General features: G+C 39.0%; 1 protein-coding gene across 3 annotated transcripts in view; it reads left to right on the forward strand.

The window, feature by feature from the left end:
- Positions 1-24,578, forward strand: part of SLC44A1 (solute carrier family 44 member 1) — a 167,048-nt gene that overhangs the window by 20,998 nt on the left and 121,472 nt on the right. The window lies entirely within an intron of this gene.

Consider the following 24,578-nt stretch of genomic DNA (forward strand, 5'->3'; position numbering starts at 1 on the left):
TGGCTAGCCTGTTTTCTTTGGTAACCTTCAGTTAGTTCATTGCCTTTGTGCATTGGTATTATTTATAGTTTCTATTGTTAAAAATATTTTTTATTTCTTTTCAAGACCTCCCTTTGGTTGATCAGCTCTTTTCTCGAGATCATTCTATAGTTCTGAATATATTTGACCCGCGTTTTAGTACACTTCCACAGAGGTAGTATTAGAGATGGGGGTCAACATACTTTAATGAAATTCAGCTATTTCGTGTTTTTCTCATTCTCTACTCTCCTGTTGTACAAGGTCATGACATTAGCAAGAAATGACCTACTCAGGTATATGTGCTGGGTCTTTACTTCTTCCCACCAGGAAGCTGTTCACCTCTTCCTTTTCTAAGAACCCACAAACTCTCCTCTGATAGTCTGTCCTAGAATTTTACCTAAAGATGAAGTTACGCTCAATTGCAAAGTTTATGGAATTCCCTCTCCCCCTTTTTTATAAATGGGGTGCTACATTAATCTTACTGTGTTGCATTCTTCTGTTCTTTGCTATTGCTCTAAGGTTGCTGACAATTGCTGAGCAGTTTGTACAAGTCTCCTTAGTGCTTGGACATGTAACTCATCTGACCACTAGAGTGTGAGCTCTTCTATGGCAGCCAGGAGAGGCAGCATGCACTGGTCTAACATGTAGAAGACACTCAGTGTTTGTGTAAACATATTTGGAGCATTGTAGGTTTCTTTCTGAATTCCCTCACCTATCCATCTATTAGGGGTCAGGGTTTACAGGCCAATGTTGAGTCCCATCCTACTAAATTTTGATGATACTAGTAAGAGAATACTTTCTTACTTGTGTTTAAAGTGTCAAGATATATTGAAAAAAGTCTTTTCAGAGTCCCTGCTGGTGTTCTAAGCATTGTGCTGGGTTTTGAAGAAATAGAAATGAATAAAACAACTCCTGGTCTCATGGAGCTCACCACCCAGCGGAGAGGAGAGTATTAAAGAAGTGCCAGCCTTGAAGTTTTGTGTGTCACCCATCTTGTGCACATATTATACTGACACTGGAGGTCATCTTTGTGATGTTTCCTGTCTTCTATAAAATTTCTCCTAAGACTACCTCTAGTCTTTTCCTTTTTGTTAAAGATTTTATTTATTTTTGTGTAGAAAAACTGGCGTGCAGGCCAGAGATGCAGGGAGGGGGTGAGAGGATTTACTAGAGACAGAGTGGGGAGCAGAACAGGCACTGCTTAGAAATGCACTGAAATACATTGCAAGGGAGCAGTGGACAAAGCAGAAGTCTGCTGCACCATATGTGGGATAATTCCTTGGCCAGGGATTGAACCCAGGCTGTCACTGTGGGCCTTCATAGTGGTAGTGCTGAGACTTACCCCTAGGCCATCAGGGAAGCCCCACTAGTCTTACCTATTTTTTTTTTTTTTACATATTATATCTGATATGTGCCAACTTTGCTGCTCCCATCCTATTCAAGTCACCATCATCTTATGTTTAGGTGTCTATTGTATTTTCTATCTTATTTTCTCCATACAATAGCCTGAGTGATCAACAGACTAACTCAAATCTTTAGAACTAATTCAAAGCTTAGAACTTTCTAGTAACTTCTATCACCTGAAGTATGATATCCAGACTTCTGTACCTTAATCTAGCTCTGCCTATCTCTTTACCTTCCATTCTGTTACTGTTCATTGTGTTCTGACTGTTTTCACTGTTTTCAAACATGTCAAGATATCTTTCCTTGTAGGGTCCCCCTCTTCTCTGCTTGGCTTTAACCCTCAGATATATCAGATTCACTTCCTTAGTTCTGAAACAGCCCTTCTAACCCAATCCTGTCATTTTCTATTTCCTTATTTGACTGTATTCTTGAAGTTGATCATCACCCGAAATCGTTGACATATTTTTACTAGCTTTCTCCTTTCCATAAGCTCCATGAGCATAGAGATTTGTCTGTTTTGTTGATTGTTGTATTGAGGGAGTGGAGAGCTAGCTGGTTGGGGAGCTGACCTGCATGAGCTGCAATAAAGCCTGAGGGAACAGAAAACTGACAAGCGAAGTCTGCTAGCCACAGAGCTAGCAGGAGTGAACTGGTAACTACAGGAGATGTTAGGGAGACACAGTAGCTTGTGGTTACTTTAGATATCTGCATCTGGGAGGCAGAGTGGGGCAATGAGGCAAAGGTGGGTAGTGGAGAAATACCAGAACAAGGGAACGTCCCCATGAGTGATTATAAAAGGAAACCTACCCCCAACAGTAACTGGCTCTTTCCTTGGACTCCTTCTGCTGTCAGGAGTCTTTATTTCAATAAAGGTGAGCTTGTTAACTTTCAGTCCAGTGTGTCTGTGATTATCCCTCATATTCCTTAATCACTAGAACATAAGAAACCCAGCTAATCGGCAACAGTATCCCCACTGCCCGGCACTTATGAGATGAACAGTCATTGTGACTGAATGAATGATACAGTATCAGTTTACATTTTCTGTGCCTTCCTTTTTAGTTCGAAGTCCTTCTGTTGTGATAGGCCAATTTCTGGCAAAGACATTCTTTCAGACTTAATGAGCTTCCCTCTGGTAGCATTAAATGCTTAATCTTTGCAGTACCTTAAAACTATAAAAATCTAAATTCTGTTCTTTGATATCATTTATGGAATGAGTGGTTGACTTTCAACTGCTTCTTATCCCTGTTGGAATGATAAATGAAAAGACAAACTGGGGCTCTAAATTCTTTGGTTTCATAATTCTAAGTTTCTGCTGCTTGGTTTTTGATACTCCACAGTCTTGACAGGCTTTCTCTCATCTCTTGGAGTCCTCCTGTTGAACCTTTTAGGCTTCTATAGCATGTGGTGATAGTTTTCTGGAAAATTTTGAGAAATCCTTGGCTTCATATTTATCATATAGCTGCTCTGGAACAGATCTTTCATTCCTTCCTCTCTGCCCTGGTATCATTAAAAAAAAAAAAAAAAAAAAAGCCCACAAAAAAGTACCTTTATCAATTCTGACTGAGCATGGGAAAAACTTTGTGAAGGAAAAGGAATGAAAATTGGTCTTAAAAGATGAATAATAACTTTAGTGGGACATAAGATAAAGGAACTTCTTACTTTAACCTACAAGAATACCCTGAGTAAAACATAGAATATAAATGTGTAATGTGTTTGGCAGAAGTTGTTTAGAATAATGAGGATATGTGTTCATATATAGTATGATATAATCTACAAGGTAGATTTTGACTTTAAATGCTAGAATCAGGGTTATGGAGGTTCTATATTCTAGTTTTATATTACTTTTGTATTTTGAGTATAGGAGCTATTTTTTTTAATATTTGGTAAATTGAAGGTGAGAGACACCCCCGCCCCCAATAGTATCTAATATAATAGCTTGTATATAATAGGTGTTCAATGTTAAATTGAATTCTGATAAGAGAATTTAATCTTCCCAAGAATCTAGAAGGCCAAGTTTGTCCTAATATAGAAAAGGAGAGAGTGATTTTTTTTATTGCATTCTTTATATGCATCCTCACTGAGAATGTTCATTTTTGGCATTTTTGTTTCTTCCACATCACATTTCCTATTTATAATATGTGATCACTACAACCAGGAGGGGGATATTTAGCTTCCTCAGTGTCTCCATTGATTCTCATCCTTGATAATACAGTTAATAATATTTTCATAATCTTCAGTGTGGTGCTTGCTGTGTAGAGCCATCTTTATGCACCCTTTTCCAGTCAGAAAACTGTTTCTGTGTCCCTAAAAGAGTAGAATCTGGAGCCATCATGAAGGAATGACCTTATGTGTTAGATATAATTATCTTGTTCACAATGAGAAAACTGACTCATAGAGGTTAAAGGTTTACATTATTTAGCTGGTAAACACCTAAACTGAAATTTGAACACAGCTCATTCATTATGTTACTTTTTTTACCTCTGTTTTTTTAGATAACTCAAATTCCACTTAAGGTTGATGAATCACCTACGGGTCTATTGGAAAAATGCAACTTGTACGGCATTGGTTAGTCCATGTGCTGAAAGTTGGCCTTCCTCATCTGTTAAGGGACACTGGCAAATTTTAAACCTCTGGATTTTCTTAGGACACATGTATGAAACTAGACAATAAAAAGAAAAATAGGGCCTCCCTGGTGGCGCAGGCAGTTGAGCGCAGCACTGTGAAGACCTCTCCTGTCATGCCCGCTGCTCCCCTCAGCATTGTATTTTGGTCATTCTGCCTGGTCTGTTCCCCGCTCTGTCTCTGGTGAATCCTCTCACCCTCCTGCGCATCTGGCCTGTACCCTGGTTCTTGTATAAATAAAATAAATCTTAAAAAAAAGAAAAAGAAATGTTATTTCATACTGTATTAAATATTATGTTAAATAATTTCATCCAATCATGTTTAATTTTTAATTTTCTTATATTTTCAACAGTGACATCATAATTCTCAAAAGGGGTTTTTCTTCATTTGGCTTGAACTATTGCTATTTACTGATAGAGTAAGAATTTTGATTAGAGTAAGAATCAACCAACATTTATTTTAAGACCTGTAGTGCTGATGAATTAGAAGTATGGGTGTATTCCTTATTGTCAACATAATTCATAGGAGATGAATGAACTACATTTTGCTTTTATTAATATTTGTCAGCTAAGTTTTTCCCTTTTTGTTTTTTCAGTTCTGATTGAACAGGTGGTCATGGGCTTGAAAAATCCATATGTAAACTCAGGATGCTGGACTCTTACGCCATTTCATGGTGGATGATTTGTATAAAATTGCAACTGAGTGAATTTCATTCAAGAATAAGAGTCTTAAAGATGTATATCCATTACTAAAAAATGTTATTTTCTGTATGTGTTCTCTGACTCTTTACTGCCATCAGAGAAGTAATAGTTTATACCATTGACATGTCAATATCATAGTTCATTAGCCAGTTTGCCACTGCTCTAAAATTGCTGTTTTTTTCTTCCTCAACAGAATGTGTCTCATTTTTTTGGCTCTTAATAGTAATAATAAATTCCTTTTCCTGGTTTTTATGGTCTTTAGACATCAAATAGAATTTGTAAGTTGTAAGGAACCCTGAGCCCTGTACCTTCTGCAGTTTATCCACACCTACAGTCACATGTGAGTGAATATGATAGTTCCTTAAGTTATCATTTCCCTATGTATCTGCATACTTTGCACCCTGCTAAAAGACAGTGGAGGGTAGAAATAGTGACACTGATATGAGAAATAAAAATAGTGAATAAAACTAAAAAGTAGGGCATGTCGGTCAGATTTTGTTTATGCTCATTATAGCAAACTTATCCATGCATTCATTAGATAAACAACTAATTCTTATTTTACTGGATGTTTCCCTGTAAGCAACACAAAACTTCTTTTTGCTTTCCCACTTCTGTTTAGTAGTGGTACACAGCATTAGATTCAAAATTCTCTCTGGACTTTGCCCTCAATTTGCTCATCTGGCCTTAGTCCACTGAGTAAGAATTATACTGGAGGCATACTGGCCTTTTCAAGTGAGAATCTTTATTCTGCCTGTACTTACCATGTTTTCCCTGCTCACGCTGATCACCCCCTTTTCTGAACACTTGGCATTTAATAATATATTACCATGGGTGATGTTACCTAAGTGTTTTATGTCGTCCATCCACCTATAGATAGCTATCTTTTTAAAGCATAAAGATTAGGAGGCTTTGTCATTCTGGGCATAAAACAAATACTCATGTTTAATAATATGAATCAAATAAAAGTAACATGTAACTATTTGCTAGGTGTTTACTTTGTTGTCTAAAGTGTTACTCATTTTACACTTAGTAAGTCTCACAAAGTTAAGAGGAATTAAGAACCCAATAGTTAAGTGAGTTGCCCCTAGGTCAGATGGTAGCTTCTTGGAGTAGAGCCAGCATTTGTAAACAAGTTTGCCTAACTTTCAAGCCTGTGTTTTTTTGTACTATATGAAAGTCTTTTTAGCTCTAGTTGAAGTGTGTGTATGAACAATTGAAAGAGTGAAGAAGTCTGAATTTTTCTGACCATGATTTTCTTTGACAGATACTTGATATTGCTCCCCATGGAGTTATCATGGGCACAGGTTATGAAGGATAATAATTTAGCTATTCTTGTTCTCAAAGCATTTGAATGTAATGGGCAAAATAGACACATTTGTAGTTAACTTATGTAAGTGGCAGGATGCATAAGAGCTCTAAAAGAAAATTAAATAGTCTGTGGGTCCATGGAAGAGATTATTATTTCCACTTGGAGAAATTAGGGATGGATAGTTCCAGCATTTAACATTTGTTCTGGGACTTGATGGAAGGATAAACATTGGGAAAAGAATTTGGACTTTAGAATTTGGAGAATGGGGTTCAAATTCTTACACCACCACTTACCAGGCAGATAATCCTGGGAAAATTAGCTCAGAGCTCTGACTTTTTCTCATTTCATAGCACTTACCCATAAGGATTGGTGAGATTATAGGGGAAAATTGCAACTAAATCTCTTAGCATTGTCCCTAGTACCTAATAAATACAGTAAAAGTTAGTCAGGGTATTTCTTTTTAATTAACCTATTCCTTTATCACTGAGGTACTATTGGTTCACAACACTATCTGATTTAGTGGCATAGGCTCACACCTCCTAAGTTATTAATGGCGCCCTCCCTCTTTGTTTCCATTCCCACCTCCCTCTCCCTCTAGTGAGTCAGGCATGTTTTAATTTGTCATGATCCTAGGTTTATATCACAGATGATAGCTCCAATGTTGATTTTAGCCATTTCATCAAAATGAATATTTTTATAGCCATCAGGGATAGAAAATATGATCCAGAGCTGCGCACGTGTCAGAAATTTTAGGATTGCTTAAGCTTTGTAAATTCATCTTCAGAAGGTCGTGAATATTGACTTTTTGTTGGTCAAATTTTGCTTTAAGTTCTTGAATTTTGCTTATGAAAATGTGAGCCATGCTGTGGGACAAATGCTTGATAATCCCTCGTCCTGTCCCCGAAGGAGGAACTTCAGAGCAACCACAGTCACTGAAAGTGTGAATCCTTCTTATAAAATTTTATGAATTTCTTTTGGAATTGATTTTTAAGATTCTCTAATTTTTGAGTCTGAGGGCTGGTTAGTTGTGGAAAATGAATGCAGTATCTAGTTGATTAACCCCCACACCCAATTTGAGTCAAAATATTTGTATTTCCTTGGTTGTCTGAGCAGTGTTCCTGTCCTTCCCCCACCCCCCACCACAGCTTTCAGTTTTGGTGTGTTCAGTGTCTTGTCACATCATGGAAGGACAATCTTGTGAGTCGCTGGGGGGTCTGACAAGTTGAGCCACTCAAAGCCCTTTAATTCTAACAGTTCTTGATCTGAGAAAGAAGCTCAGTTACTCTCTTGAACAAATTTTCACACCCTAGCTATATGACAGCTTTAAAATAAACTTCTGTGCAGTGCTTCTTTCACCTCCTTCCCAGTACTCTTTAAATTTGTGATGATGAAGGCCATAACCTCAAGACTCATCATCTGTCACTTCCTTTATCACGTTAGGCAGTGACCTTGATTCATTCATTCAGTAAGTAGTTGTTGAGAATTTCTATGTGCCAGGAACTATTTTGGGTCCTGATGATACAACAGAACACCATGCTGCTTTTCTAGTGGACAAGACAGATGCACAAATGAGTAAAATATATACAGATTAGTAGACAAAGATACAGGCTGCTATGGGGAAAAGTAAGTTAGAAAAAGGAAGTAGAGTGAGTGTGTGTGGGGGAGTGGGGGTGCGCTCATGTGTGCAATTCCTAATACACCAATGAGGAACAGCCTCTATGAGATTCTGATGTTTCAGCAGAAACCTGAAGGAAGGGAGGGGACAAGGTGTCTTGATATCATAGAAAGCAGCATTTCAGGAGGAAATAGCCATTGCAAAAGTCAAGAGATGGAAGCAAGCTGAGAGGCTGGAGAGGCAGCAAGACCAAAGTGGTTGGAGGAGAGTATGGAGAGAAAGGTTGGGTCAGAACACTAAAGCACGTTGGGCATTGTAAGCATTATATAAAACTGATGGCTTTTGTTCTACGTGAAGTTGAAAAATGTGGGTCTTTGAGCAGAGGGTTGACTTCCCAAAAGTTAAAAGGCTCATGTTACTGAAATGAGTGTGTGAGGGGACAAGGACAGAAGCAGCTTGAAGTCTGTTGCACCAAACCAGGCAGGAGATGATGGAGACTTGAACCAGGAGATGATGGAGACTTGAACCAGCCGTGGAGAAGTGACAAGCGATGGTCAAACTCTGGAATTGTTTAGAAGGTAGAGCCATCAGCATTTCTTGATGAGTTGAATATATGGTGTGAGAAAGAGGCCACAAGGTTTTTACTCTGACACTTGATTAGGTGGAATTACCATTTACAGATCAGGAAAGGCTGTTGAAGTGTAGGCTGTGATTATCCAGAAAGAGATCCTAAGGGAGACCATGGTACTTGAGTGTTCAACCTCATCACATGAATATAGTTCAGAATTTGCATCCCCTCTTCATTACAGGCATTTCTCTGCCTCATCTATGATTTAAACTTTCCAGTATTTAAATCTTAAATTCCTTGATGTCAGGTACTTAATGTTTATTAGGTGACTGGATTAACAGTCTCAAATCTCAGGTGGGCTCCACTGTGACAAGTTGGTTGCTTTAGACAAGTTGGTTCTGTGAGGTATACAGATGCTTCTGCTACAACACGTAGGCGAACCCAGAAAACACAAAGAAAAACCTCAACAGTAACTTAAAGATAAAATAACCTCATGATGTGCAAAATCAGTTTGCCACTGAAAACAAAGGGCTAGTGAGAAAGAAGTAGAATTGGGACAGAAGGCTTGAAACTCTTCATAACCAGTAGTCCTAATAGAAGGACTAAGACAAAAACTAGCATGGGTTACTGATGTTGGCTCCTAGTGTCACAGTCAGGAAATTTGTTGTAATCTTAAACCCTGGAGCTCATGATCTCTTTTTTGAGAAGAAGGTCTTAGAAGGTATTTGCTTCTAATAGAGGTCTTTTCATCAAAATTTAAAATTTGATCCAGGATATAGCCTTCTTAATTAGTCCATTATTTAAATACAGGGAGAAATGTCTTTGTAGCTTCCTCTTCTGCCTTTGCAGCTTTGCCAGATAGCTTGAAAGAAAGTATAGTCATTTTTTAAGCCACTGAATCAGACACCACATGAAAATAAGTCACTTATGTAGATTTTTTTAGCTATCTCTATGCTCTACCCCTGTAAGGTCTTTTGCTAAGGCTTTCCCTTTAGTAATCATGAGGAAACTTGTGTCTGATTATTTGGAAATTTTTTTTTTGAGGCATGTTTTATTTATTTATTTATTTGTTTGTTTGTTTGTTTTGTTTATACATGCACTGGGTACAGTCAGAAGTGCGGGAGGGTGAGAGAATTCACCAGAGCCAGAGCGGGGAGCAGAGCAGGCAGAAGGACCGAAGTACACTGCTGAGGGGAGCAGCGGGCGGCAGGAGAGGTCTGCGCGCCATGCGGGACCCTCCTCCGGTGGCCGGGGAGCACTCGGGGATCGAACAGGCGCCGCAGAGGCCGCGGGCAGCTTCGCAACCCAGTGCTCAACTGCTGCGCCACCGGGGAGGTCCTATTTGGAAATTTTGACATGTGAGCTAATGTGATTTTTCCATCATACTGACATCATCCATTTGTTTGCCAGTTGTGTATGAGATCCTCTGTGTTAGAGCACTCTACAACTGTGCTATTGAGTTAGGGTTCCTAAGATCTGATCTGATGTACAACCTAGGACCAACTGAAATCTGTCTCCTTAGTGGGTAGTCTAGTTTCAGGCTCCCAAGGTGAAGTTGGTGGGCAGGAGTTGGGAAGAGTGGGCATCGCTGGCTCTCATGAGCTGGTGCAAACAGCTGCAGCACACACTTGCACAGATGTGGCAGAGCATGCTGAGAAACCATCTAGAGATTTCCACTGGTGAGAATCTGTTCCAACCTCCCTTTTCCAGAAAGCATAAGATAGAGATATTTGAAAATAAGAGTCCACTCTTTCGTATCATGGAGAGTAACCTTGAGCTGGACCTGCAAAAGATCTCGGGTAGAAAGAGCCCTGTGAGATCGCTGCGGCCTATGCTGGGAGCAGCCTCTTTGGGGACAAAGTCATACACTGGCTCAGGTCTAAGGGGGAAAATTGTTTCTTGGCAAACACTTAGCAGCAGAAAAAGGACAGTTAGACCAGAGCAGAGCATGTTTCCCTTGGTTTCTTCTCTTTCTGATGCCCGCGATACTATTGGCAGTTTTTTACTATCTTCCTCTGTCTCTGTATATTTTTTTATATTCTCATCTTTGTTTTTTATTCTCTTTTTGATACTGTTCATTGCTGTCTATAATAGTGTTCATAAGTCTGGTCTCCCGAAAGATCAGCCTGGGCGTGGGAGAGTGGGATAGTTATGTGTGAGAGCATAAAGACTTGTGCTCAGTCAGCAGGGAGGTGACCCAAGAGATGTTTTGTAGCAGAAAATGGGGCCAAACACATGTCTTAATGCAGCCAGGGAATCCAGTACAGTGGAGACATATATACCATGGAAATCCACAAAAGTAACAAATGTGTACCTTTTCTTTTTCTCCTCACAGAGCTAGTTGTTAAACAGTTATCAATATACCACAACTTTTACTTCAGCATGTCAACCAATTTGTGAGTTTTTTTTGTTATGCAGAAATAAATTTTTGTACAGCCAAATCAAGGAAAGTTTCAAGATACAGGATCTTGGGGTTCCAAGATCCCCAAGAATTGTTTCAGGACCAAGTATTTTTATTCCACAGTGGACTATTAGCTGGTCACATGGTAACCCTCTGTTACTTGAACCATCTTAGAGGTGTTTCTTTGCTGTCCTATTGGTAATTCAAATAGAAGATTGGTTTATTATAAGGGCAACTGTGCGCAAGAAGCAGAATTTAAAAGAATTTCAGAAATGAAGACTTTCTGAATATTGTCAGCAATTATTTGAAGTCTGTGGTTGAGAATCATTACTTTGTGGAGTACAGAACCTTTAACCTGAGTGGGATGGGGGCATGGTGAAAGAAATAAAGGTAATTACTTTTAAGAGGTTAATGAAGATTAATCTTATAAGAGTATTTTTAATAGACACAGAAAACTGGCTGAGGGAAAGATGACTTGCCAGATTGAATCCAAACCACTAAGATAGAAAGGAGGTCTGCCTGATCATGAGACTTGACTGAAGATAAACAAAATTGGTTTCTTATGAGTGGGATGTTTTAGTGACTCATTGAGCTTGGAGATTTGCAGATGTTCGTGTTTTTTAGAGCATTTATTTATTTAAGTTTGGTCTGTTAACACTCATTTTGTTGGTTGATTTTTTTAAGAGTATTTTTAATACCTGTCATTTATAGGACTATTAATTTGATGATTCAGTGTTCCTCCTCACATATTTAGGTGTTTCTGGCCTTTTTGTGTGGGTTTTTTAAGTCCCTTTAGACCGTTAGCTGGTTTTCATTAATTCAGCTTATGATGTGCCCATATATTTTCTTGAAATCCTTTGCTGATTGTGGAACCATTGCTCTCTGGGTTGGAAGAATTCCTGTAGGCTTCGAATCCAGTGCCCCATTTGATGCTTGGGTCCCCTGTATTATTCTTTTTCCATTTCAGACATAAATGCTTAATCTTGATTTGTGAGAGCTGGGTTCTACTGAGAATTATTAGACTTTGGGGTCTTTGTAACAATATAACATTCTCCAACCCAGCAGTCACTTGGAGATAACCAATTGGACAAACTTCCAGGTAGCTGAAGAACCACTTTTTCTGATCCTAAAATGTTGGCACCATTTTAGTGGTACCTACTACAGACCACTCTGACCTCTCACTTTAAAACCTGGGCAGGTAATGGGGTGTTGTTGGACATAGGATCAGATTCTAGGGCCAGGCTGTACTCAGGATTCATGTTCCTAGGGCTTCCCCCATGGTCCTTATCTATCCATGGACAGGAAAAGGATCCTGGAGGTTGGTGTAGCTTACACAGATGGCTAACAGAGGCCATTATGAAGGTTCAGGAGCTTCCTGTTTGTAAATTTTGCTGAAATGATGTGAGAAATTCTCCAGAAGTGTTCTAAATAATAGCCCTTTAACATTTCTGCTTATAGAATTTGAATGCAGAGTACTTGGTGTGGTCCAGCTTTTACCGAGGAAGCTGACTGATGGCTGCCAGGAAGCTTTTACCAAGTATCATTGACCTGAAAATTCACCAAACCCTGGGACTTTGGAGGCCCAGAAACTGAAATTTGCTAGTCTATTTAGAGTGCTTCCTTCTGTTAAAGTAGATTCACATAAACCAAAGTCATCACACACTTGTCAACTCAGAAGGCTAATTTTTTTTTTTAATTTTAAAGATTTATTTTATTTATTTATACAAGCACTGGGTACAGTCAGAAGCGCGGGAGGGTGAGAGAATTCACCAGAGACAGAGTAGAGAGCAGAACAAGCAGACTGATGAAGTATGCTGCTGAGGGGAGCAGCGGGTGGCAGGAGAAGTCTGTCGCACCATGTGTGACCCTTGCCGGTGGCCGGGGTTCAAACTGGCGCTGCAGAGGCTGCGGGCAGCTTCGCAACCCAGCGCTGAACTATTGCACCACCAGGGAGGCCCCAGGAAGCTAATTTATTAAACTAACATAAAAACCAGACAATTTTTGTCAGCTTGGCTAATTTTTAATAAAACCAATTACTATTTAAGAATGATTATATTTATTCTTAATAGAAAACTTATATGGATATTAAAAAAATCAGCCCAGGGGCCTCCCTGGTGGTGCAAGGGGTTAAGACCCAATCTATTAAGCTATCTGCAGCTACTGCAGCACGAGTTCGATCTGCAGCCAGGGAGGTGACCCACATGGTACAGCAGACCTCTCCTGTCTCACCCGCTGCTCCCCTCTGTAGTGTATTTCAGTCAATCTGCCTGTTCTGTTCCCCACTCTTACCCCCCACATCTCTGGCCTGTACCCTAGTTCTTGTATGCATAAATAAATAAATCTTAAAAAAATTTAAAAAAATTAGTACAGATATGGAATGTATAAATAAAAAAAATTCTCATCCCACCTCATAAGATAACAGTTGTTAACAGCTTTGTGTATATTCATCCAGGCTCTTGGAGAATGGAGCAATAACTTCTATTGCTTTACTTTTTCATTTTTCATAGTCTCTAGTTATGTTATGCACACTGTCCGTCAACTTGTGGGAAGCCAGAGGACAGTCAGGTTGCCTAATAACATGGAATCAGATGAAGTGGTGTAAGCTGGATCACCCACAATGCAGCAGCTCAGTGGCCTGAATTATCTGCTGCCTGTCACCTGCACCCCAATATAGTTTGGAAGGACAGTGTCAATATTTATCTTTCAGACAATTACTTTTCAGTATAGTTGGCTGTGCATAGATCTTGGTATCTAATAGGTGTTGTGTAAATAGTAGCAGCCTATGTACCTGCCCTGTCCAATCCCTTTTTTTCCTGACAAGCACATTCTTTGTGTAGCTCTGTTCATATCACAATAGTTTAGCCTTGGCTTGTGTGTCCATTGGTCTATTTGAGATGACTTTTCTGTCTCTACATTCATCTATTTTATCTTATCTTCCTTATATGCAACATTAATTCTCATTTTCCCTTGTTCTGCCTATTAAGGGTTAAACTCTTCTATGAAAATCAGCACTTTATCTGGTAATTCTGATAACTTCTGACTGTTCAGAAAATGCCATTTCATCAAATTTCATTATTATCCAACTCATTCCCTTATTGAGACTATTATGCTTTTACATTGTTATATACATAATGTGGCTGTAGTAAAAATATGAAGTCAATCAAAATATCAGTAGAAATCAACATGTCTATATGTAATTTCATATAATAACTTTATTAGATATAATTCATATACCATATAGTTCACTCTTGTGCAGTGCACTACTTAAGAGTGTTTGTTATAGGGACCTCCCCTGGTGGCGCATTGGTTGAGCGCTGGGCTGTGAGGCTGCCTGCAGCCTCTGCAGCACCAGTTCGTTCCCCCGCCACTGGCGAGGGTCCCACCGGAAAAAAAAAAAAGGAGTTTTTGTTATAGTCACAGTTGTGTGATCATCACCACAATCAATGTTAGTAAGATGTTTGCTTTAATACTCTACCACTCTAATGGTTAGAGACCTAGCCTTGTTCATTCATTCATTAAATAAATCTACGGAGAGCCTACAGTGTGCCCAATACTGTTCATCTACTGAGAATATAGTTGTGACTGAAACCAAGTCCCTGCCTCCAAGTAGGCAGTATTGTGAGAAGAACAGACATTATATATTCAATCACTTAGGAGAAGATTCTATTCACATTGCTTTGTGTAGTATAGACTTTTGCCTGAATAATTTTAAGCGCATATTACAAACACTGCTTATCCCTCATTTAAATTATAAAACAGGGGCCTCCCTGGTGGCGCAGGGGTTAAAGTCTCTGAGCTATCAAGCCTTTGCCAGCCTCTGTGGCATGAGTTGGATCCCCGGCCAGGGAGTTAATCCACTTGGCACAACAGACCACTCCTGTCTCGCCTGCTGCTCCCCTCAGCAGTATTTTTCAGTAGACCTGTCTCTTATGCTCCCCACTCTGTCTCTGGTGAATCCTCTCACACCCTGCACATCTGGCCTATACCCCAGTTCTTGTATGCATAAATACATAAAATAAACCTTTTAAAAATAAATAAATTATAAAATAGGCAAGTTATTCTTACCCTCAAGAATTTCATAATCTATTGGGAAAGCAAGTAATTATAATATGAAATCATAATTACCATGTATGTGGTTAGATACATAAGGAAATCTCATCCATATTTTGGGGGTTCCTAATTTATTTTTTGATTGTAGTAGCGATTTGGTCACTTAAGCATTCTTGGCACTGCCATAGAACTGAACATGGACTTGTGTGCCATTGCTATGAACTAAAAGCATCTTCATTGGCAAAGACAATATTTGATTTGGATTTACAACAAACTTACTCCATTCTACCCACCCATTAGCTTTGTTATTATTGTAATTTTTATTTTCCTTCTCCATATGTCAAGCACAGTTTTCATAGGTAAGAAGTCAGTTCTTACCCGTTCTTTCATGAAAAGGAGCATGATTAGATTAGGTGTCCTATATTGACTACTTATGAATTCCTGCTTTAAAGAAATGGTTATAGTATAGCAAGAAAAGTCAATAAACCCATCAGCAGTGTGGAAACTGGCTGTACTGCAGCAGATGAGAGTTGCAAAGTAGAGCTTTGGTCCTATCAGTCTGTCCTTGGTGAAATCAAATACTGAAGACATTCTGATACTTACAGGATAGGATGGGGGAAAATGAAGCCCATACAAAATGACATAGATAGTAATTTTTAATTAAAAACATTGCTTGCCACTGCATCAGAGGAAAGATAAGTTGAAAATACTGTTTGAAGATTGCAGTGCAAGGCTTATTTATCTAATTTTGACTGTGTATCATCAATGACAGAGGTAAATGATGCTATTAGGTATGTTGCAAATCAGAATGAACTTGATCTCTGCCCAGTAATTATCATGTACACATGTCTGAGAAAGACAGTCACAAAGAATTCTGATCTATGAAGGAGATCTTTGTTAAAGTTACTGTTTTTAGGGCAGTTGGAGGAAGAAGGCATCAGTCATAGCTCACTGTAATCTACCAGCATGACTTTCTAAAAGCCTCTCTATTTGCCACTCTCCCCTTTTTTCCTTAAACAGATGAATGTGATTTAGCATAAAGTTCATGAAAAGCAGTTGGACACAGATGTTTGTATCTTTCCACTAGATGTGTCTTACTACCTTTAACTGCCTGTTGAAATCATGCCTTTATTTTTACCTTTCAAATATGAATTGCCGTCACCAGGTTTAGCAAATGAAACGGATTACTTATGGTAACTCTAAGAAGTTATGTACTCCAAATCCTTGACAGAGCTTTCCCAAAGGACAGGCAATATCTTTCAAAATCCTATTACAAGATTTTATTTGCAAGCGCTATGAACAGAAGGCTGAAAGCCTCCATTTTTATTGCTAGCCAACTTCATCAGGTTTGCTCAATCTATTGAAAATTGTGGCAAAAATGATACACATCAGCTCTTTTATTCTTTGGTTACTCCTCTGCACAAATAAAAGCATATTGGAGAATTTAATGAAGCAGTTATGTCCTTGGAGGAAGCTTTGAGGATTTGGGGTGTATGACTATTTGTCATTAATACTGTAGGTTTTTTGTGTAAAACAGATTCACGTGAACAAAATAAAGTCCTCACAGATAGGGCAATGTTTGCCACAATACATACTTAAATCATGCAAATGCCTGTGTAGCAGTGATCTAGGAGGTGCATTCAGTGACAATTACAAACTTTCCTCCACTTGTGATGGCATTACATCCACTTATACCCAGTGTATGTTGAAAATATCCTATTGAAAAAGCATTTAGTACACCTAACTTACAGATATCCTACCTGAGCCTAGCTGACTTTAAATGTGATCAGGACACTTGGATTCGCCTACAGTTAGGCAGATCATCTAACACAAAGCCGGCTTTTAATAAAGGGTTGAATATCTCATGTAATGTATTGAATATTGTACTGGAAGTGAACACACACTGTAGAGTAGCACTGTTTACCCTGATGATTGCATGATTGATTGGCAGCTGGGCTTTGCTGCTGCTGCCCAGCTTCACAATATTCCACTTATTGCTAGCCCTGAAAACATCAAAATTCCAAATTTGAATTACTGTTTCTATTGTATGGTTACTTTTGCACCATCATACAATCAAAACATTGTGGAACCATTGCAAGTCATGGACTGAGTGACTACTTCTATGCCAGAGTAGTTAAAACACGGAAAACAATGGCAAAGGTGCTGGCATCGTGAGACAGGTTTGGAAATGATCTGTTTACTCAGGAAGCAGAGATGGGGATGTTCCAGAGGGAAATTAGGGAGGGGAGAAACTGAGAGTCAATGAATTATTAACACTTCTAGGGCCTCCCTGGTGGCACAAGGGTTAAGACGCAACCTATGAAGCTATCCGCAGCCAGTGCAGCATGAGTTCAATTCCTGGCCAGCCAGGGAGCAACTCACATGGCGCAGCAGACCTCTCCTGACTTTCCCGCTGCTCCCCTCAGCAGTGTGCTCTGGTTGAGCTGCCTGTTCTGTTCCCCACTCTGTCTCTGGTGAATCCTCTCACCCCCCACCCTGTGCCTCTGGCTTGTACCCCAGCTCTTGTATGCATAAATAAATACATCTTTTTTTAAAAAAAAAAAAACACTTCTAAAGGATGTATATAGGAATCTGCTGGGTGAGAAGCCACAATCTGGTTTGCTTTGGCCTTTGTAGGCATAATTGACTTTTCACTAGAATCTGGGAAAGGCCCCCGGGATAGGATCTGTGCTGCCAAGATCTGGGCACACGTGAAGGATGGCATTCACAGGCTTGTCACTAGGGGTAGACTTCAGGTTATTGGGATTCCTGGCCTACACGTTTAACTCTCCTTATTGCTAGCCTATAGGAATGCAGGCATGCATCAGTGAACTTCTAAGGGAAATTTTGATTCAGTTTTATGCTCAGTACTTAATTATTTAATGAATACTTACGCTATACCTCCCAACTGATAAAAACATGGAAGTATGAGCAGCAATATAGTTGTGAACTATTGCCACAAATAGTCTTAGAATAGATGCTGGTCTGTCCTTTATTTGCAGGGCTAACCTGCCTGTAAACCACTTCCTTCTAGCCAGGCTTCCAAGCTGCCATTTATTGTTTCTTTGAAAGTGGATGAATGTCACTTTCTCTAGGGCAATGACAATGGAGTCTGTAGTTATTTAGCCTATAAGAAATTCTAACTTGCCGCCCTTCTCCTATTTGTATCCAGATAGTACTTTGTGTTGGGAGGAAACTCACTAACACATCAACATGAAAATAGTATTCTGGTAGATTAGAAAGCATAGCCCTGTGCTAATTTTGCCAGAAAACAAAAGATTTTTTTTTTGCAGTTCCAAGACTGAAAGATCCCTTCCTAACTGGAGCAACCATAAAAATCTTTTAAGTAGGGCCTCCCCGGTGGCGCAGCGGTTGAGCCGTGGTTGCGAAGCTGCCCGCAGCCTCTGCAGCGCCGGTTCGATCCCCGGCTGCTCCCCGGCCACCGGAGGAGGGTCCCACATGGCGCGCAGACCTCTCCTGCCTCCCGCTGCTCCCCTCAGCAGTGTACTTCGGTCCTTCTGCCTGCTCTGCTCCCCGCTCTGGCTCTGGTGAATTCTCTCACCCTCCCGCGCTTCTGACTGTATCCAGTGTTTGTATAAACAAATAAATAAATAAATCTTTAAAAAAAAAAAAAATCTTTTAAGTATAAAAAAAACTTAATGGCTATGAACTGAGAAATGGCTGATTTTTTGATTTGTTTGTTTTAAGCTAGCTTAATGTTCTGTTTGTTTAATACTACTAAGCATTTCTGAGTTGAAAAATTCTTATTTGGCAGAACATATTTAGCCATCATTGCTACCAACCATTTTTAGTAAGTTTTGGGTCCAAAACAAATTCTATTTTAGACACTGAAGAATCGTTTTTCAGTGTTTGCTCTAGAAGTTTATGAGGTAATTTTAACAGGTCTCACAAAATGTTTGCTTCATGGTTCCCCATCTCTTCCTGCAGTACTTTTTACACATCAATGTTTTGGCATCACTCATGACAGTTATAGTACTTAGTTTGCTTCTTTCCCATTAAACCAGAGCTCAGTGAAGGAGGATCTATCTCACCTGAGCCTGAATCTCAGGAACTTTGTGTGGTGCTAGTATTTATTTGAAGAACAAATGAAATGCTTAAGAATGTTGTCTGAAAATCAAGTAACTTCCTAGCATAATTGTATATAACCATTCTGTAGCACAATTTCCATTATTTTCAAACCTTACAAAATAACAGGTATATCAAGGAGAGTCATAGCATGCGGTGATGATGTTATTTTACTACTATAAGAATCTTTTGGGAAGCTTTGCACCTCAGTCTTAATTAGGAAAAAGTAATACATACAGAAAGCATAGAGAACAAAAGGAGGGCACGAAACTTTCAATCTTTGCCATTAGATATATCACCAGGATGTCTTCTGACTTCCTGGATTTGCAATTTTGGCCTCCAAATTTGAGGCCTAGTTTACTAATAGTCTTAACTCTGGATTATTGCTATTGCCTCTCAGATCTTTTTCTATTTTCTTAATTCTTTCAGCCCTACCTGTTTTTGTGAACTAGATTCACACCAGCCATATCTTTTCTCACCTGATTGACTTCCTACCTCTTTCCACCCCGCCTTCTGTCCTGTTTCTGCTGATGCCCTGTGGTCATACTTGATTTGACCTAACTGGATCTGATATATCATTTGCCAAAACATTTGTGTTTTACTGTCATCTACAAATGTATTTCTTCAACAACCACATGTTCTTTAAAAATAGTATGAAAATTTAAGTTTAAAATTTTTTTAGGATTATTTCTCAAAAAATACACATTCCATTAGAGCATATCAAATTCACCGGAAAGCCATGAGGTTAGCTATTAGGGCTCAAGGTGAATGTGGAGTTTGTGACATAAATGCCTATACTTTGACTTTTATAAGAGATAAGATGGAATCTTTTTCTTTCATCTATTTGAGCAAAATGTAGGAAAGAGTATGAAGATGTTAAACATCATTTCTCCCTAACTTTAAGGATATCTTACATATGAAAGAGGTAGATGTTCACTGTGATGTGATTTAGAATTTTTTTATGGTCTAGAACTAGAATTAAAAATTGTAGTCTTGGGCCTCCCCTGGTGGCACAGAGGTTGAGCGCTGGGCTGCGAAGCTGCCCCCAGCCTCTGCAGCGCCGGTTTGATCCCCGGCCACTGGCGAGGGTCCTACATGGCGCAACAGACCTCTCCTGCTGCACCCGCTGCTCCTCTCAGCAGTGTGTTTCGTCAGTCTGCCTGTTCTGTTCTCTGCTCCGGTGAATTCTCTCACCCTCCTGCACTTCTGGCTGTATGTACCCAGTGCTTGTATAAATAAATGAATGAATCTTGGGCCTCCCCAGTGGCGCAGCGTTTGAGCGCTGGGTTGCGAAGCTGCCCGCGGCCTCTGCTGCCCTGGTTCGATCCCCAGCTGCTCCCCGGCCACCAGAGGAGGGTCCCACATGGCGCGCAGACCCCTCCTGCCGCCCGCTGCTCCCCTCAGCAGTGTACTTCGGTCCTTCTGCCTGCTCTGCTCCCCGCTCTGGCTCTGGTGAATTCTCTCACCCTCCCGCGCTTCTGACTGTACCCAGTGCATGTATAAACAAAAAAACAAACAAATAAATAAAGCATGCCTCTAAAAAATAAATAAATAAATAAATAAATAAATAAATAAATGAATGAATCTTAAAAAAAAAAAAATTGTAGTCTTGCCTCTAGATTATGAACCTTGTGTAAGTGTGAGAAAAAATGATTGTAATGGGAGTGTTGTTATGCACATGTATTCATATCTTTATTTTAAAACTTAAAAAAAATACTCTATTGTGGAAGGTTTTTAACCTTTATTCAAGTTTGACTGGTATCATGTTCTTTCTGCCCAAAGAACTTTCTTTAACATTTTTCATAATCCAGATCTGCTGGCAATAAATTCTCTTAGGTTTAATTTGTCTGAAAAGTCTTTATTTCTGAGAGACTCGTATCTGGATATAGAATTCTGAGTTAATACTGTGTTTATTTTAGCAATTTAAAGATGTCGTTTAGTAGTTTTTTTGCTTGTATAATTTCTGGTAAGAGGTCTGCTTAATCATTGCTTTTCTGTATGTGATATGCCCTCAGTGGCTGCCCATCAAGATGATCTTTTTATCTTTGGTTTCCGACAATTTGAAATTAAGATGTCAAGGTGTATGTGCATGCTATTTATCCTCTTTGACATTCTCTGAGGTCTTGAATCTATGCTTTGATTTCTTTTATTCTTTTTGGAAAATTCTTAGTCATTATTTCTTTAAATATCTCCACTTCATTCTACCATCTCCTTCTAGAATTCCAATTATCCATATGTTATATCATTTGATATTTCCCTACCCTTCTTGATTGCTGTTTTTGGTTTTAAATTTTCATTTTTATTTATTTTTGTATTTTATTTGGGGAATTTCCATTGACTGACTCTTCTTTGACTTTATTTGTTCTCTCATTGGCTGTTGTTTACTAATGCATCTGACAAAAACATTCTTCATCTCTGTTGCCATATATATTTTTATTTCCTTGACTCTTTTTATAGTTTCTATCTCTTTCCTAAAATTTGATGAGTTAGGTTTCAGAAATCTATTTCCCACTTATTTTCTCTGAACCTTGGTTTTCTCGTTTACTAAGTAGGAGAATTGAGAATATATCATAATAACAGAAATGTTTTGAGAATCAAATGAGATTTTATAAAATAAATGTGTGCCCTTGAGTAAGCCCCTCTCTTTCCCTTCCCTGGGAAGGGACTAGAACTGTTTGATTACTCTGGTTCTATTAGTTCCTAAATTGTAAGATTCTGGGAAGGAAAAGGGACCTAATATTTATTGACAGCCTTATTAATTTCATGTAGGATCTAAGAAAGGTATAAAAAGCACTTTCAAAAAGTGCTTTTCTAAGATATTCTACTCTTGCTGGTCTATGTGGATTTTAATTGGAAGAAACAGAGACTATTAAATTCAGTTACCACTTGGTTAAATCCGTTAAAGAATCATTAAAATTTTTCAATAGTTGGGTTTCCTGACTCACTTGAGAAATTTCATGGCTCATAAAATATCTCACTTTCTTTCCCTGTGCCTATAGGGTTGGCTATATTAAATTATCAGGTTGGCTCCTAAATTTTACAATGTGGGGGAAAGCTAATGGAGGATTTTGCTCTTTACTGACTTGTTCAAATAAATGACATTCTCCTCAGATTTGACTTCTCAATTGTAGACCTGGGTTCAAATTCTCATTGCTTGGGCTGATTATTTAACTTCTGAGACCACGTCGCCTCATTTGTGAAATAGGGATAATACCTAAATCAGAGAGCTGTTTTAAAGACAGAAGATATAATGTGTATAAAGCTTTCAGTAAAATGTTTAGCACTAAAAATAGTAGCTAAAATGAAATATGGCACTATTAAATCAAATTTTAACTAAAAGAAGGGGAAAGGTAGCTTTAATACTCTTTTTAATACCTTTTAATGGAAAAGTTCACCTGGTAAAAGGATTTTTTTAACAATGGATCTGACAAATGTATTTTGATGACTGATTATAACCAAGACTTGAATCTTCACATTTAATTCATAGAATAGCCCTATGAAGTAAGTGTTCTGCCCTTGAATAGGCTTTGTTTATCTGAATGACAAAGCAATAAGCCTTTGTATTCATGTCACTATTTTTTTCAAAGATTTATTTATTGATACATACAAGAGCTAGGGTACAGGCTAGAGTTGTGGGGGGTGAGAGGATTCACCAGAGACAGAGTGGAGAACAGAACAGGCAGATTAACTGAAGTACGCTGCTGAGAGTAGCAGCGGGCAAGTCAGGAGAGGACTGCTGCGCCATGTGGGTTGCTCTCTGCCTGGCTGGGGGATTGAACTCATGCTGCAGAGGCTGTGGATAGCTTCATAGGTTGCGTCTTAACCCCTTGCACCACGAGGGAGGCCCTCATGTCACTATTTTTTACGTGAAGCCTCTACCCTCTGTCTACTTCTTATCCCTATCTAAAGATTTTCTATGTATTTGGCACTTAGTGAAAGGTTTTCTATATATATTTGGCCCAGAAAGGGCACACAAGAAGTTGAATTGAATTTTTGAGATGTTGGATCTTTGTGTTTTTCTGGTTAAGAGTAGACGAAATTTAAGCATTAACAAACTGAATGTTGGTATAAGGAACAGTACTTAGAAGATAGTTGTGGATAATCAATGTGAGGCTGCTCTCACCTCCATTCATACTCTGTGAATATACACACACATGCACACACACATACACACACATATATATAAAGCTATTGCTTTAGAAATCTATAGAAAGTAAATAAAATGAATTTCAAAGCAGTATTCAAATCCTGTGTTTGTAAGTAGTTTTACTGTAAGGGATATTATGCAAGATTGAAAATATTTAGGGCCTCTCCGGTGGTGCAGCAGTTGAGCGCTGGGTTGCGAAGCTGCCCGCAGCCTCTGCAGCCTCTTCAGCGCCGGTTCGATCCCTGGCCGCTCCCCGGCTACCGGAGGAGGGTCCCACATGGCGCGCAGACCTCTCCTGCCGCCCGCTGCTCCCCTCAGCAGTGTACTTCGGTCCTTCTGCCTGTTCTGCTCCCCGCTCTGGCTCTGAATTCTCTCACCCTCCCGCACTTCTGACTGTACCCAGTGCTTATATAAATAAATAAAAATTAAAAAAAAGAACCCTGCTAAAAAAAAAAAATTGAAAATATTTAACACAAGAAGCTTTCTTTATTCATACCCTGAGCAAGTGTCTGAAATACAGACCACAGTACAGGCACTCTTATTTGAATACCACAAAAAATTATATCAAGTTATATTTGTAGGTTCTTTCTTACATAACAAAACTTTCCACAGAACTGTATTCCTGATCATAGATTTTAGAGTTGGAAGGAGCACAAGAGATGTAATCCAAGTCTTTCCTGCCATCCAGATAGATGAAGTGATTTATCTAAAGTCATGTAGCTAACTAATGATAGAACCAGGGAGATAACAGGAGTCATTCATCCATTATGCCATTCTTTGGAAAAATTGCTTACCCACCCTTGTTTTTTCATGCAAAGAGTCTTGGGGTAAGTTTTTTTTTTTTCATCACTGACTAGTGCTCTTTTGTTTCTTGTGTGGGTGTCTGAGAACAATAAAGGGTGGTGGTTTTTTGCTTGAACAATTGAACAGTGTAAGACACTAAACAAGAAAAAGGCATTTGTCTAGTTAGCAATTTAAGGAGGCAGTGGTGATAGCTCAAATTCTCTTCCCTTAACGTTGATAGATAATTTAAAGTTGAAATTCTTTTTTTTTTTGGTGGGACCCTCGCCAGTGGCCGGGGATTGAACTGGCACTGCAGAGGCTGCAGTCAGCCTCGCAACCCAGCATTCAACTGCTGCGCCACCAGGGGAGGCCCTAAAGTTGAAATTCTTAATCTGGGGTTTGAAATCCTAAACTTTTATTAAAATTTTGCAAATATATGTTTACCTCCTAAGAAAGGAATATATAGCTTTCGTTAGGTATATAAATAAAAACTATTGTTTTAAAGGAAAGCTAAGTCAACCTGATTGAGAACTCATTCCCTATACTTGTATTCTAAATACTAATTATACCAGTGGGCTCCCTTATCTTCAGCCCCTTTCTGCTTATACCCTTTCCTGCTAACATATCTTCCCCTGATAGTTTCCTGGATCCTGTTTTGAAAGGCACTAGAGGCACCAGCCTTTTTGTGAGGACTTTTCCCATAGGTTTCTCAAGGCTGCCTTCTCTTCCCCTTCTCTGCATGCTCTTCCTAGGAGAGGGTGTGAGACTCAGAAATTTTTGTACATTAAAAAGCTCAGGGGTGTTATTTCAATTACATTCTGGTTAAAAGGAATTTAGGACTGACTTGAGAAACTAAGACTATTGCCATAAGAAA

Source organism: Talpa occidentalis, unplaced genomic scaffold (genome assembly GCF_014898055.3).
Source record: "Talpa occidentalis isolate TD23 unplaced genomic scaffold, MPIMG_talOcc4v2.1 talOcc4.7, whole genome shotgun sequence".
In the NCBI taxonomy this organism is placed as follows: Eukaryota; Metazoa; Chordata; class Mammalia; order Eulipotyphla; family Talpidae; genus Talpa; species Talpa occidentalis.